At 43.3% G+C, this 14,658-nt stretch overlaps 1 protein-coding gene across 3 annotated transcripts in view; it reads right to left on the reverse strand.

Moving 5' to 3' along the window:
- GPRIN3 (GPRIN family member 3) overlaps positions 1 to 13,707 on the reverse strand; it is a 28,841-nt gene extending 15,134 nt beyond the window's left edge. The window contains exon 1 of one of the 3 annotated variants that reach the window (XM_056490348.1): positions 13,259 to 13,707. The gene's annotated coding sequence lies outside the window, so the exon portion shown is untranslated. Of the gene's footprint in view, positions 1 to 12,419; positions 12,526 to 12,930; positions 13,181 to 13,258 lie in introns of those variants that run through there. The other 2 variants (XM_056490346.1, XM_056490347.1) reach the window with 2 other exon arrangements.
- Positions 13,708 to 14,658: the final 951 nt, after the last annotated feature.

Raw genomic sequence — 14,658 nt, forward strand, 5'->3', positions numbered from 1 at the left:
AGGGAGATTGATATTTACATTTTTCAGGTGACTGAAGCAATGCATGCAGTGATGAAAGAATTGGTAAAAAACATTACCTTTGACTTGAATCACTGTCCTTCAGGATGATTGCCAAATTGGTTAATGAGAATAATTAGCATTAATTAAAATGACAGCTCAAAGGAGTTATATCACATCTGAGTTCAACTGAGTCTCAGTTTTACTGGAGCTGGCTGCCTCAACCACCCAGGCAAGCCCAAAGCAGATATCCCCATGGGCAGCATGACTGGCACTCAGCTGGCAGCTATCACTCCAGCTCACCTTCCAGCTTCTCATGCTACACACTGCAAGCAAATCATGCCCCCAGGCATTCAAAGAAAGCAAAAAATAATTAAAAATAAATGTGCACCCCCCAAACAATTACTGAGTTTATCACCTAATGCCCAGCACCTCCCATCTGGCTGCACTGCTTTTTACTCCTCTTTGGAGCAGTTTTAGCTGCCCTTGCTCAAGCTGCCAGCATACTTAACCTGCAGATCTTAGAAGTGATCTAAAGTCAAGCTGTACCTTGCTAGAGCACATCTGTGAGTGAGCAGGGCTGTGAGATAGCTTTGTCCTTGTTTCTAAGTCAGCTGCAGTGGAAACTGGCAGGGCATGAAAAAGGATCATTCACAGCTTAGGGCTTAATTACTGGACTTGTATTGGACATCAATGCCCCATGCATAGAGGCACACTTGAAAGAGTGAGAAAACACATGGCAAGCTTAGAGCCAGTATGAAAATCCAGACAAGATGGTTTATTTCCACACAGGACCTCTTGAAGATAAGTACTAGATACTTCAGCCAGTCATCTGACAGCTGTGAATGCACAGCAGCCTTCTGACCACAATTTGATTTTATTGACATCCTGCTTATGGATACAATTTGAATTACCACAAACTATGTGTATTTACATGATTGAAGACAGACATACATGTAAAATCTGATATATGCTAACAAAGATAGTCATCTAGCCTAATCTGAATGATTAAAGCTGGGCATGGGAATCAAAGAGGTCTGATGCTCAAAAGTGCTGAATAATCAGAAATTCCAGTAAAGTCACTAAAATTCAAAAGGTGCTCAATATTTTTGAAAATACAAATTTTTTATTTCTGTTCTTATCCAAGAAATGCCAGAAGGTTAACATACTGTGCCATTTTGTTGGATGCTACATGTGAGCATTCATCACTCAAGCAGAAAAGATACAGAGCAAAGGTAGGAACCTCTCCTTTTTCTGCCTCTTCAATACAATCTAACACAGATGAAGATCACAAAATAAGCTATGCAACAGCCAGTGTCTAATGCCAGTGATTTAAGTACAGAGTACCATCCTTCTACATCTCATCATCTACTACTAGAAGCTGTGCAATCATGAGCCCAGCAATTCTGGCTTTAGTGATCCATCTCTGCAACATTACTGAAAAAATATTCAAATGAGTTCCTTCCCTTCCCAGATTCAGGTCCTGAATCTACAAAGAGGGAAAGAGACCTCTGCTAAAAGAAAGGCAGAAAACAAAACAAATGTACAGAATATGCTGCTGCTAGCATTTGCAAAGGAAAAAACCAAACCCCAGAAAACAACCACCTAAAGCTGAATAAGCAAAGGATGTTGCAGACCCAGGAAAAGTACTTGCACATACTCCACCCAAGAAAAGTACTTGCAACCACTGCAGATTCATAAGTGTTCATACAAGGAGGTAAGCACTTTTGGAAAGAGCTCTGTCATTGCCCTTGCTCTTCAGAAAGCTCAGGCAGGGCATGGAATCAGATGGGGTGTGAACACATGGCAAGAGAGAACAGGACACCCAGTGTAAACTGTAGTGAGATACTGAGCCTGCAACTCGATTATCTTTTCATCTTCTTACAGGTAAGCTGCTTCTTTTGCAGAGAGCAAGGCTGGCAATTTGTTCTGAAACACCTCCCCTACAAACCTGTAGCCTGTGTGCCAGAACAAGAGAACTCAGAGCAGACTAAGAGCAAATGGCAGCAGTATGTGGACAGAGGCAGACTGTGTCAGAGGACCAAGTAATGCCAGGCTACAGAGCTGGGAAACTAAGAGCAATTTATCAGGTGTTCATTGTATAACCACATTATCAAACACCCAGGCCACACTCCAAGAAACCTGGCTGTCACTAAGGTGGGAATCCTTGCTCTCCATCCCTGCTCAGCTGCTGGTCAGCACAGTCCAGATAATTACTGCAGCTTCATTTTCATTATCTCAGCTCTCTTCACACTGGTCCCTCATCTATTTATTAACAATCCTGAGAGCCACAGGTGTGGGCAGCCACAGGAAAACTGTTAGGTTTGCTCTACTCCAAGTCAAGAGGAGAAAAATATTTTTGCAAATGCAGACTGCCATGTGAGGAGGTTCTAGAGAGACAGATGTCTGATTAGCACTGCAGATGGGCTGAAAAATCCCCCATCACCACTTCAAAACTCTCACCCTTTTCCTGCTCCAGAAGGACAGAAAATGTGTTTTTTCCCCTTTGTGTGGGAGCTTTGCTTTTATTTTAAGGGATAAACTACAACACCTAGAAATTCATTAGGTCCCTGGCCGCTTCTCTGGGCAGCAACTAGATGAAATGGCTCAGCTGTTGAATTTCAAGGTTAGCATGCCTCAGTCCTGAGTTTCTCCCACAAAATCAAAGTGTTAATGCTTACTTTGGGAAGACCAGCCTTCCCCCATACAAATTCAGTGACTTCATTCATTTATGAGGCTGACATAGCTCTACAACTGCTGAGTGGATTCCCTCTGGGTAAGAAGGCAGGAGGAGATAAGGGGTGAAGGGAAGACCTGCTCTTTCAGAAAGCAATGAGGATATGCAGAGGAAAATAAGTTGGTTGGTCCCTGTGATAAGAGAAATTTTTTGGCCCTCTGCCTCCTGGACTCAGGCTTGAATGCTCTTCCAGCACTGATTCCCCATCTGTCTCTTACTGTGTGCTCCTTGCCAGACCATTTCACAGCTTCATATCACTAAAGGCCAGGAAACTGTACAAAATGGTTATTTTAAAATTGTCTTTTGCACCATGGTATAGCATCATTTTTGCAAGACAGTTTGAAGTATTTCTGATGTTGACCATGTTCCTATCTCTTGCTGCCTCATCTTGCATGTTCAAGTTGAATAGTGTAAGCATTGCTTTGTCTTTCCAAGCTTCTGATGGGCACTTTTTCCCATTTCCTGGGGTTTTCTTGGTAAAGAATTAGGTCTCTCTCTTTTAATGGTTGACCAATGTCAAACACAATTCTAAAGGCTGCTCTCTGATGGGACAGCAAGTTATTTTTCTGTGTGTAGGGACATAAAAAGAAAAGAAAAAAAAATCCCCAAAACCAAAAAATTCACACCAAAAACCTTCAGGCAAACAAAAAACACCAAATGGAGTTAACTAAAAAAAATTTATATATGCATAAGTGGAGAAGGCCCATTTTCCCAAAGACTGCCCTCTTTTCAGTCACAAACAGACTTAAGTGTATATAACCAATTAACACTTGTAAGCATCAACAGTGAAGAATTTCAAGACCAGGTGACCTCAAGATATTTATCCCAGCTAAATTCTGGTCCTGAGGATCAGCTCAGAAGCCCATAAATGAAATTCCCCATGCAACACAAATGTCAATGCTACATTAATTCAAAGGGCAATGTATATTTTCATGTGCATTTCTTCTTCAAAATGCTCTCCAAATGTAAGCTAACAGGTTTACCCCAAAATACACTTAACTGTGTCTTTAACTCCACACTGCAGGAGTCATCAAATGGTCTACTAGAAAACAGACACTTTTCATTCATCTCTACCTCATCTGCCCTATGTTCATTATGAATCAGCCATCTAAGGCAGGATGACTGAAAGGATGATGTGGTGTGGCTTCCTGTCAGAATGGCAACTGTGGTGTTTGGAAGAATTTCATATTAATTTAATATCTCTGGTTAGATACCTCCAGTAAACTACAAAGGAATTACAGCCTTTAACTGCAAGGTCAAATTTCACCCATCTAATTAAGTTTCCTGCTCTGAGCAGCATGTTAGCTGCTGACTGATACGATTTTTACAATAACCAGTGTGGCTCTGATTGCTAACTAGTTGAACTCATGTGGTCATTAAAGACGAATTTTGATTGCTGATGTCGAGATTATCGATCACATTGAAAAAGAAGAAGGGTTTCAACAGACAAATATGAGACAAACTGAAGCTGAGTAGGTGGCATTCATTAGTCACTAAAGGCAGGGTCTGCTCCTGGAGGAACATCACCACATGAATTGTCCTGGAGCATCCACACAGAAGGAACTGATGAGTAACAGCAAATAGCAGTTCTTACAGAGCTCCCTTCTTGAGATCATAATATTAGAGGCATAATGTAATTGAACCTTGCTTTCCTGGTACATACTTAACAAAACTATTATTAGCTTTGCTGTCCTTTTACTTAATTTTCTTCTCCTAAGGCTTTTTAAGGAACAGCTCAGACATTGAGTGGGTTGCCTCCCTACATGTTTGAGCTGGCTGCTGGTAGGAAGGTCTGTTCACATTCCCGCAGGCACGCCAATCTGGATGCAGCAAACACACACAAACAGTCTGCATGCAGGAATCTAGTGGAAAAAGAATTAAGAAAAAAACAAACTGAAACCCAACCCCAAACAAACAACAAAAACCACCCCAAAACCCCAGTGTACTATCTCATTAACACATTCAGTCTACTTATCTTCTCATTAGGGACCAAGTGTGAGTGTGCTTATTGTCCATCTCTTTGGCAAGCATCCTGCTACCTTCCTGTCCCCTCCAGCATGGAAAACTGCAATTCTAAAATAGGTCATTTTATTATGAAAATTTGTTTTCCAAGCAATATTCCCTTGAGGCCCTTCATATTAAGAGCATCTTTTGAACTGGATAAATACTGTCTTCTATTTCCCAATATCAACTCACATGTTTATGTGATAATGGCCAAGCATGGTCCAGCTGGAAGCAATTCTCAAATAGACCATTTAATAGAAGAATATTTCTGAGGGAAAGCTCCCAGGCTTTATGATAGGAAATTATCTGTTTTTATTGCACTGTGGCCCCATGACTTGAGGTTTGAATTGATGCATACCCTGAACCCAGAGAGGAAGTAAAAACCCCTTTTCTCACCAAAGAAAAGACCATCTCTGACTTTCTATGTCTGCTATATGCAGGAGGAAACTGCTTGTCCCTCCCCCTTCCAAGGCATCAAGCTAATTGAGACTCAAAACATTCAATAAGGGCTGAATTAATTTCTGAGTGCCAAAAGCACAAGCAGCTAAATTAATGAAGCTAATCCTTTTGTAATACTCATTTGTTAAAACTTCTCTGCAGCTCCTGATGCAGCTTGCTTGACTCCTCAGGAAATGAATTAACCACTTTTGTTCCTCTGTTGTAGTTCACAGTGCATCCTCATGCATTTTTAGCACCACTAGCACATGGCCAAAACTACAGGCTGAATTCAGCTGATGAAGCCAGTGCTCTCAGGAATGGGATAACTGCACAGATTCTGCACAGTCCTGACCTGAAGTCATCACAGGCAGGTATGGTCTCCCAAGACTAAGCAGCTCTTGGCTGAGGTAGGTGAAAGCATATTTGCAGTTACTAATGCTCACACTTATGGCATGAAGGAGTTTATTTGAATAATGGAGCAGGAAACAGGGAGCTGAAAGCCTGGTCACTTTATTCTGCCATACCATGCACTTGAGGTGACTCTTTCAAACACCTCTTGCCCTTTCTGTGAAAATGCCTTTGGTGCTGCAACAAAGAATTGTCAAATGTTACCACAGCTGGCTTTGTAGAGGGGATACCTGTCCCTACAGACAGATGGAAACTGATGCTATTTTATGGAGTAGTGAAACAGCAGACCTTGTAAGGCTACTGCTTAGCTTGAGCAGAAATCTGTGTCCTCAAACTCATGCAAATCTTCATAGCCACTTCAACAGCTTTTAACAGATACTCCCTAACTATTAACCTCAAGGGCAAGATTAACATTTTTATTTTAATTAACATGGAGAGGCTCTGGTGTGCAGCATTATTATGAAGAGCTCTGAAATGCCAGCCTTTTGGAGAGGAATAATTGTGTCATCTTGTTTCCATACAGCTCATCTCAAGACTATCATCTTTCTGACAAGTATTTTATCACTGTTGCTTCTACCCCTTACTACACTCCCCAGTATGCTTATCATATTCCATAATTTTCTTAATGAGTCATTTCAACCTTAATCTTTCAATTGTGTGAAGTTTTTCATGAAACTGATACTTCAGAGGAAGGAGAGTGACTGTAATGAAAGTGACCCTTTGGTTTGTTAAATACTAAAGTGTGATTATCCTTCAGCATTTTCTAGCCAAAGGGCTGGCTAAGTCCTCAACAGCCAGACTGCTTCTAGGAGAGCTGAGCTGGGAAGATTTAGACAACTTTTACACCTCTCCACTTCCTTACTCATTCCTCAGTGCCCAAAGGCCATCTTAGAAGCTGCTCTGAATTGTAGCTACAGTAGTCTAAGAAAACAGGGACTTGCTGAAATGCAACAGTGCTCTGTCCACATCACCTTCTTTGCTGGATGATGCCTGCTCTGTTTTACCAACTTTACAGACTTCATCTGTTATTTGACCCTGTTTTTAGCAAAACTCCACAATCCTGGGGCCCTGTGGAAGGGGAGAGTCTGTTCTCTGAGCGCTCAGCAGACACACTACTTTCTGCATTAAGATCTCTCTGGCAATACACAGAAGGTAAAGCACCAGTCCCTGGGCTTCAAAACATTTTACAATTTCTTTACTAAGACAAAATGACTGCCCATGTCAGGCTGGCTTTAGATTAGGGGACTCTGCTCATCCCAAAGCTGGCAGACACCACATTTCCCTGACCAGAAAAACCACATGCCAGCTCTACTTGCTATCAAGAGGAACACTCATCTCTTCCCAAAACCATGTAAAATCAGATTAGTAACCAGTCTACTGTTATTTTCCTTTTCTGTTTTACCCAGGAAAGGAAAAATCCATCCATCTGAAAATTATGCTTAACCACGTAATTTTTCCCCCCCATATAAATGTTAATGAATTGACTCCTGTTTATGCAAATTTCAAGTAAACATCAGATCCTTTGTTATCCTGTGTTGGAAATTCCCACTGTTTCCATGATAACATCTTGACTGATTTTCTCAGCTTTCTAGTGATTATTTCCTGCATGTAAAGAGGGGTCCTGGAGTCACCAGAAAATTCCTGAATTAATTCTTCACTGACTTCACTATCATCACTGAGGTAAGCCATTGCTTTTTATAGTATCCTTTTAAGATTAGTCATAATGTAGCATAGTATTCATGCCCTCTGTTTGAATCTGTTGGGTATTTGCATGAAGAATGTTAAAAATAATTGCACATCTCCTTGTTTCATTTTGCCTTTTTTTCTTGTTTGACTTCCCTTTTACAAACTGAACTTTGTTTGTTTGCACATTAGCATCACTGGGAAAAAGATTTTCACCATTAGAATGCAGTCTGGGATTCCAACTGCAGTAGCCAATATTTGTTCAACATTCTCCAAAAGAAGTAGGAAGGCACATGTGCATATAGAAAGTCATCCTGTTCATCAGATAAAAATGCCAGCTGGTGATAATTGCATGATGATTTTGAAGAGCTGACAATATTAATTACCATCACTGATCTACAGGAGAATCTCAGGATAGAGTGTCACTGTGAGAATTCAAGCAAACATTGATTACTTCTCAATATTTTTAGAAACACCTTGTCCATTTAGCATGAAAAAAAACAAACCAACAAACAACCCAGAAACAAACCAAAAACAAAAGAGCAAGAGGGAAAATAAGTTAGATCTGTCTTTCTGAAGCTGAATGCTTGGCCTCTATGTTCTGCTTATGTTTGGTATATGTTTTCTTCAGAAAATAAGAATCCTCCTGGTTGCAGGCTCTCCAGGCAACCTGTCCTACAGTAGTTACTTCAGTCCTGACCTATGCTTTAGTTCATAGTTGTAGTTAACTGAAGCACTAAAATAGCTCTTGCCAGAATCATCCAGACTACCAATGCTTGAGGGAACACTGCTCTTCCCCCAGCTTGTGTGTGTGCATTAATGTGCAGTCACACAAATGAGAGGGAGTGTGTTATTACCATGTAACCACCATCAATCCACAGACAGTATGAATGATTTTAAACTTAGCAATGCTGCTGCTTCCTGGATCAGGAGGTCACCAAACCACAGTGGAGATTCCTGTCTAGCAATGTGCTTCATATCTGATTTATCATAGTTGAGTTTGACTGTGAGGGTGATGATAAATATCTCAGAATATATACTTCTTACAATCCTCTTCTAAAAAACTTCTCCACTCTCTCAGCATAACATTTCTTGTCCAAAGCTAGACAAGAGTGATATAACTAAGAATGGAAAATGAATTGTTACCACTTGCCAAGTGATATAAGCTTTCAGCCTCAGCTCAGAGCTGGTCTCCACTATGTTAGACAGGAACACCAACAGTATGTAGTGATGCTGGTATCACAGATACTAACAGTTTAACAGAGCACTGGGATGTCTGTGCCTCCCTTGATCAACTCCTTGTTCTTCTAAAAAACTGCTGTTAGAGGGAGGAAAGAAGCAAACTCAACTGCTACTACCACATTTTAATAATGTATAATAAGTACAGTAAAAAATAACAGTAATGTGTTGCTAACGATTGCACTGGGAGATACAGACACTTTTTCCTGGATAATTTAATAGGCACTGTATCCTCTTGGATGTCTGGCTGATACTGGCTGTGGTAATAGCTTCCATACCTGCCACCAAGCTTTCTTACACAGAAACACAGATTTAGAGGCACGGAGAAGATGAGGGGAAAGAATTGAATCTGTCCTCTGTGAACACACCTGTATCACTCTTTTACCACAATGCATGGTAATATTTGTTATTGTTGGCATTCTTATCTCCACTTAATTATTCTCATCAAGTGCATGTGTCCACTGCTGACAGATGACAAATAGGTGTAAAATGGTATTATGCTGGTTCCCAGTAATTCCTACTTCGGTGCCCACCTTTTTCTTTGCCTTTTCCCCCCACAGCCTGCATGGAGTTGCAGGTGTTGGCACTGCATTTTCTTCCCTATTTACTCAGCAGCACGCTGACACCTCAACCCTCTAGGATCTGCTGCCAATTTACAAATGTGAGCTCCTAGCCACAGACTCCCAAGAGACAAATAACTCGATGTTAATAAGTAACCGATCATGTGTGATTAAATTTTTAATCAGCACCAATCTTTGTTTCTATAAAACTGTTACCGAGTTCAAAGTCCATATATATAATAAAACAGATATATGTAGACCTTTTCTATTTTTACTATTTGCAAAAGTAAACTGTATTTAGATATACTTTCAAAAACTTCTCTGATTTGACAGTAACTTAATTTCTTTCAGAATATGTCCAGAACTTGTTTGCCTCTAGTAAAATTATCCCTTTTTTTTTTTTGTTTGTTCTGACTCTCAAGAAGGTGATGTTTACCTAAATTAGTTAACATCATGTCTTAATCCAGGATTGCTCTTAAATCCACAAAGGCAGCAGATTCAGCCTATATCCTAACTCTGCTTTTAGTGTGGGAGTTATAAATTAAGAAGTGATGTGCTGCTAGGAGCATAATTCTCAGTTATGAAATTTTATTCTGTCTGTAGCTGTGAGACTACAAGCAGATTGCTTGTACTCCTACAGCAATGAGGATTTCACAAACTGGAGGCAGGGTGTTGTTCCCCTTAGCTTTGGCTGAGTCTGACAGAGGGAGTTTATGTTCCTAAAAATAACGGTGTTAGTAACAGTTGCAAGACCCAAATCTGACAAATTTTACCACTGCTATAATATTTTGCTAATGAAATCTGGCTAACCTAGCACTCACTGGACAGTCTTCAGCAAGTCTAAGACTCAAAAATACTACCTGCTATATGTTCTGACCCTGTAGAATTAATTAACAGCCACTATTCTTAATGCTAGACTGACTCTGGATGGACTTCATAATTCAGAAATGTGTAACTTTTGGGACCAGCTACCCTAAGGAAACACACACATATTCTTCTGATTGCAAAAGGAGTTGAAGAAAAGGTGCAGCCATGAGAAGGGAAGCATATGTTGAAAAAACTGAGATATTAGCCCAATCTGGGGGACAGAATGGGTGAGGGAAAGATACCTCTCAGGTAGTAATATTCAGAAATTTTGTATTGGGGGGATATAAAACTGGACAAACAGAGAAAATTCCTAAGACACCAGCCTGTAGAAAATTCAGCAGAATTCTAGAGCTCTATTCAACCAGATGTGCTATCTGAGCTCTGTTATGATTTTTCAGACCTTTTAAGAGTCCATCACTGTTTAGATTTAGAGCATCACTGTCTATGCTTCACGAAATCTTATTAATAGACGTTTTCTGGGACTTGTAACAAAAAAATCTTCATGAAATTTCAGGAACACTGTTTATTCTGACATTTAAGTCATTACACAACTGAGAATGTACAAAAGAATGTACTTTTCTTAATTTTGACACTTTGAAGAGAACTAGGTCATTCTAAAGGCTGAAACCTATCTTTATTCATGCAAACAAATCTTACTCAAGGACATCATCATATCACTTAAGCTTGTAGACAGGGCAAGTCAAGATGGTTACAAACACACAACCCTCAAACAAAAGAAAGCCCCAATCCAAACAAAAAAAAGTTAATTTCAAAGAACTTTGTTTTGCGTCATCTCCCACAGAAAGTGCCTTCAGAATTCTCAATCATATCTTTTTGTTGAGATTCAAGATGCTACATGATGCTAGAAAATTGACAATATTCTGTCAAAGCCACCTACCTCTGGCCCATAATCTCTCATGTTGTGCTTTCTTGAAAGCTCTAAGTCCAGGCTTAAGCACACTTCAGAGCAAGTAAAATTCACAGTGTTCAAGTTAAAGACTCACAAAATAAAGATGCTGAATATGTCAGCTTAGACATCATAGTCAGTGGTGAGATTTACAGGTCTTTAAGATGGGAAAGCAATTCTCTTTTCCTCTCACCAACACTTGGAGGCACAATTGAACAAAAGCAGTTCCAAAAGCAATTCAATGTAATGGGCACTTTCAGTTTGCAGTTTGTATATTATTCAGTATAACTTTTGGGTGCCATTTATTCTAGGTGACCTTAAACTTATTTGAAGTTGGCTGAGGGAGAAAACAGACCTTTAGGAGGGAGGTCCTGGGAAAAGAAACCCTTCTGACTTCTAGAGAACACCAGAGGTCTATTGTGACTCCTGAGCTGCGGACTCCACAGAAGTGAGGTGATCTGAGGAGGGAAAAACTCTAATATAGGCAGATTTAAAAGCATACATGTAGAAATACTTAATTCAAATGCTCCTTACAGGACAGGCAACCAGCTTCTGAGAAAACCTTGGCTTGCAAAGAAGTGCAGGGATCACTGCCTGTTAACTAATGGAACAGAAGTTCCCACCGTGTAGTCGTGGGAAAGAGAAGTTTGTACCATGGGGTGAATAGACAGGGGAATACTGTGCACGAGGTTATTATCTCCACACGTGACACCAGCAAGGGCCTTCCTGGAATCCACTGTGCAGCACCAGGGGCCAGCAAGGACAGTGGTGGAGGCTCACAGAAGAGCAGCCCAGAGATTTCTCCTGGGGAGCATCTGCATTCCAGGGAGAGACCAAGAGAGTCAGGTCTATTTATCTCATCAGAGACAATGTTAAGTGGTTACTTAATTACTGCTCTTAAATACTTGAGCAGAGAGAGATGATCTGAAACTAGATAGCTATTTAATCTGACAGGCAAAACATTACAAGATCCAGTAGCTAGAAGATGAAGGCAGAAAAGTTCAAAGTGGAAAAGAGATGCAAACGTTTAACAAAGAGATTAAAAATTGGAGCCAATTATCCAGGAATGTAGTCAATTCCCATCGTTGGAAGTCATTAAATCAAGACTGTTTGAAGAGTCTGGTGGGCCAGACCTTGGAATCACTGGGGAATAGTCTCTGCTTTATATTATGGAAGAGGTTAGGGTATGGGATCATAATAATGTCTTATGACTAAAAAATACACCACTATCATTGTTATCTTCCTTGCAAAAAAGAAAAAAAAGGATGAAGGAATAAAGCATTAATGAAGCCAAGGCCTGTATGGGTCACAGAACACAAGCTGAATGTGGACAGTACAAGCCACAGACCAGGAGCTGACATCATCAGTAGTTTTGTCACCAACTACAGCAAGAGAAAGAAAAGGCCGTGAGGAATTCACGCCGAGCCCCAGCACCCTGAGCCAGGCAAGGGACATCACCCGGCGCGATGCTCCTTGACCGTGACATCCCCGCTCGCAACCCGAGCGGCCCGAGAGCCGCCACATCACGGTCCAGGGAGCCCGGGCTCCGCCGACAACCCCCCGGGGTACCCCAGCTCACCCTCACGGCTGCCTCCGCCCGGCTTGGGCCCGGGGGACGCCCCTTGGCCACAACCCCCGCTCCGGGCGGTGGCTGGGGCTGCCCCCGCCTCCGGGGCATCTTCCGCGCTGCGACATCGCGGGCACGTTGCCGTGGCGACCGCGCCGCGCATCCCCCGGCCCGTCCCGGCGGTGGCGGGGGGGGCATCTCATCGTTATTCCCTCCACCTTTTTTATTTCTTTCCTTAAGTTTTCCGCGCTCCGGGACCACGCGTGAACTAAAGTCGCGGGTAAAGCCGAGCAGAGGATGAGAGAGGCACCCTCGGGGCCGCTCCCAGCCGCTGGTGCCCCTCCCGCCCGGCTCGGTTCGGCGGGATGCGCTCGGTCCGCCCGGCTCGCCCCGGCACCTGCCCACACCCACCCCGCTGCTCTCCGGGCCGAACGCCCCCGCTGTACGTGTGTGTGTCTGTGTGTCTGTCTGTGTGTGTGTGTGCAGGTGCTCGCCGTGCCCGCTCCGCTCCCCCGCCCCTTACCTCCGCGGCGCCGCCTGGGGAGCCGCGGGCACACCGCCGCCGCGGGCAGGGATGACCTTGCGGAGAAATCCATCATCCGGCCAGGAAAACAAGCGGCTGGAGCAGGGCTCGGCTGAAGCGGCCCTTCCCGCCGCCGGGCAGGACGGAGGCGATCCGGGCAGGTCCGGCCGCTCCAGGCGCGCTCCCGGCCGGCTCGGGGTGCGGCGCCGGGCCGGGCTCCCCGCGGCCGCAGCGGACGGGGCAGCTCCGGGCCCCGCCGCCGGGAGGGAGGGAGGGAGCGCAGAGCCCCGGCCCCGCTCCCCGCCCCGAGCCCGCCCCGGACACGTACCTGCTGCCAGGGAGACACTGCCCGCTGACGCCAGCCCCACCCCGGGCCTCTCCTGGCTTTTCTAGCGCGGGAGCTGGCGGATCCTGCGCTCCAGCAGCAGCGCCACAACCCCGGCTCGCCCTATTCCACCTCCGCCAGCCGGCTTCTCTCCGCTCCTAACCCAAAACTAGGCGCTGAGCTGCTTCACGACAGAGGAGCTAGAGCCTCGCACCGCAAACCCGCCGGTTCCATCCACCTGTGCTAGCCCTGCATGTGTCCTTTCCGCCAGCGAGGCACCTCCCGAGCCCGCTGCCTCCGGGCTGGTGCAGGTTTGCGCGGGGAATCGCAGCGGATGCCAATGCGGCTCGGCTCTTGTCGCGCTTTCAATTCGGATTGTTGTTTTTGATGGGTAAATTTGGCTTCCTGTGTGAAGCGCTGCCCTGTTTGCCTGGGAATTAAAAAAACATAAAAAATAAAAAATAGTAGTGTCAAGCGAAAAGCGGCAAAAGAGGTTTTGGTTTGGGACTCTTAATTATCCGGAAATCTAATTTCGGTTTATTCCCACCACAGTGGAATTTTATCTCTCTCTGCTGCAATCACAGGAAATGGTTCTGCAGTGCCCGGAGACTCGAGTCAAGTACAGGTTTTTAACTGGGAAGATTTTAACTCTTCTGCAATCCTTTAGGAATGATGAATAGAAGCAGGATTTTTAAAAAAAGCTGTAGGACGAGCTGTGAGGAGAACTCTGTTACAATATGGAAAAACTTGTGGGGAAAAAAGAACAGGAGACCAAGTGTCTAAAAAAATAATTTTTATCCCTAAGTATTGTAGGCATCAGTGAATCATATTCCCTTGATCCTTATAAATGGACCCATATTTTATTTACTGCTTTACCAAACACCCTCCGCCTCAGTTATTGTTCCTAAATCTCCTTGGCTCAAGAGTTAAGTGATCATGAAAAACACCTTACATTTCCTACCATAGCAAATGTAATTTCTTCCCCAACAGCAGCCACTTAAATCAGCTCATATTTGCCATTATAGTAGCTCATAGTAGCCATTCCCGAATGTGTCTTCCTGACAGTTATTTAAGCATGGAAAATTTAAGGTATGTTTTCAATGTTCACCTACAATAACCACTTTTTCTCATCTGCCAAAGCCAAACCAGCAGTACTCTTAAGAGCCTGAACATCCCAAGCCTCCATCACTGGAAGGAGATCGGAGAGAGCATCAGACTTTATCAGGGAAAGATTTACAGCTCTAGCACATCCAAGACTTCCCAGCAGCTCTTCTTTGCTCTGTTCTTTTCACAACCTTGCTACCTTGTTTTGTGCTCTGGAGGGCTAACAAAGCCTGGTCCTCCCCATGCCCATGTCTGAATCAGGAATACAAGGTGAGCTTGGCAAACTGAGTCAGTGTTCA

Source organism: Oenanthe melanoleuca, chromosome 4 (assembly GCF_029582105.1).
Source record: "Oenanthe melanoleuca isolate GR-GAL-2019-014 chromosome 4, OMel1.0, whole genome shotgun sequence".
Lineage (NCBI taxonomy): Eukaryota > Metazoa > Chordata > Aves > Passeriformes > Muscicapidae > Oenanthe > Oenanthe melanoleuca.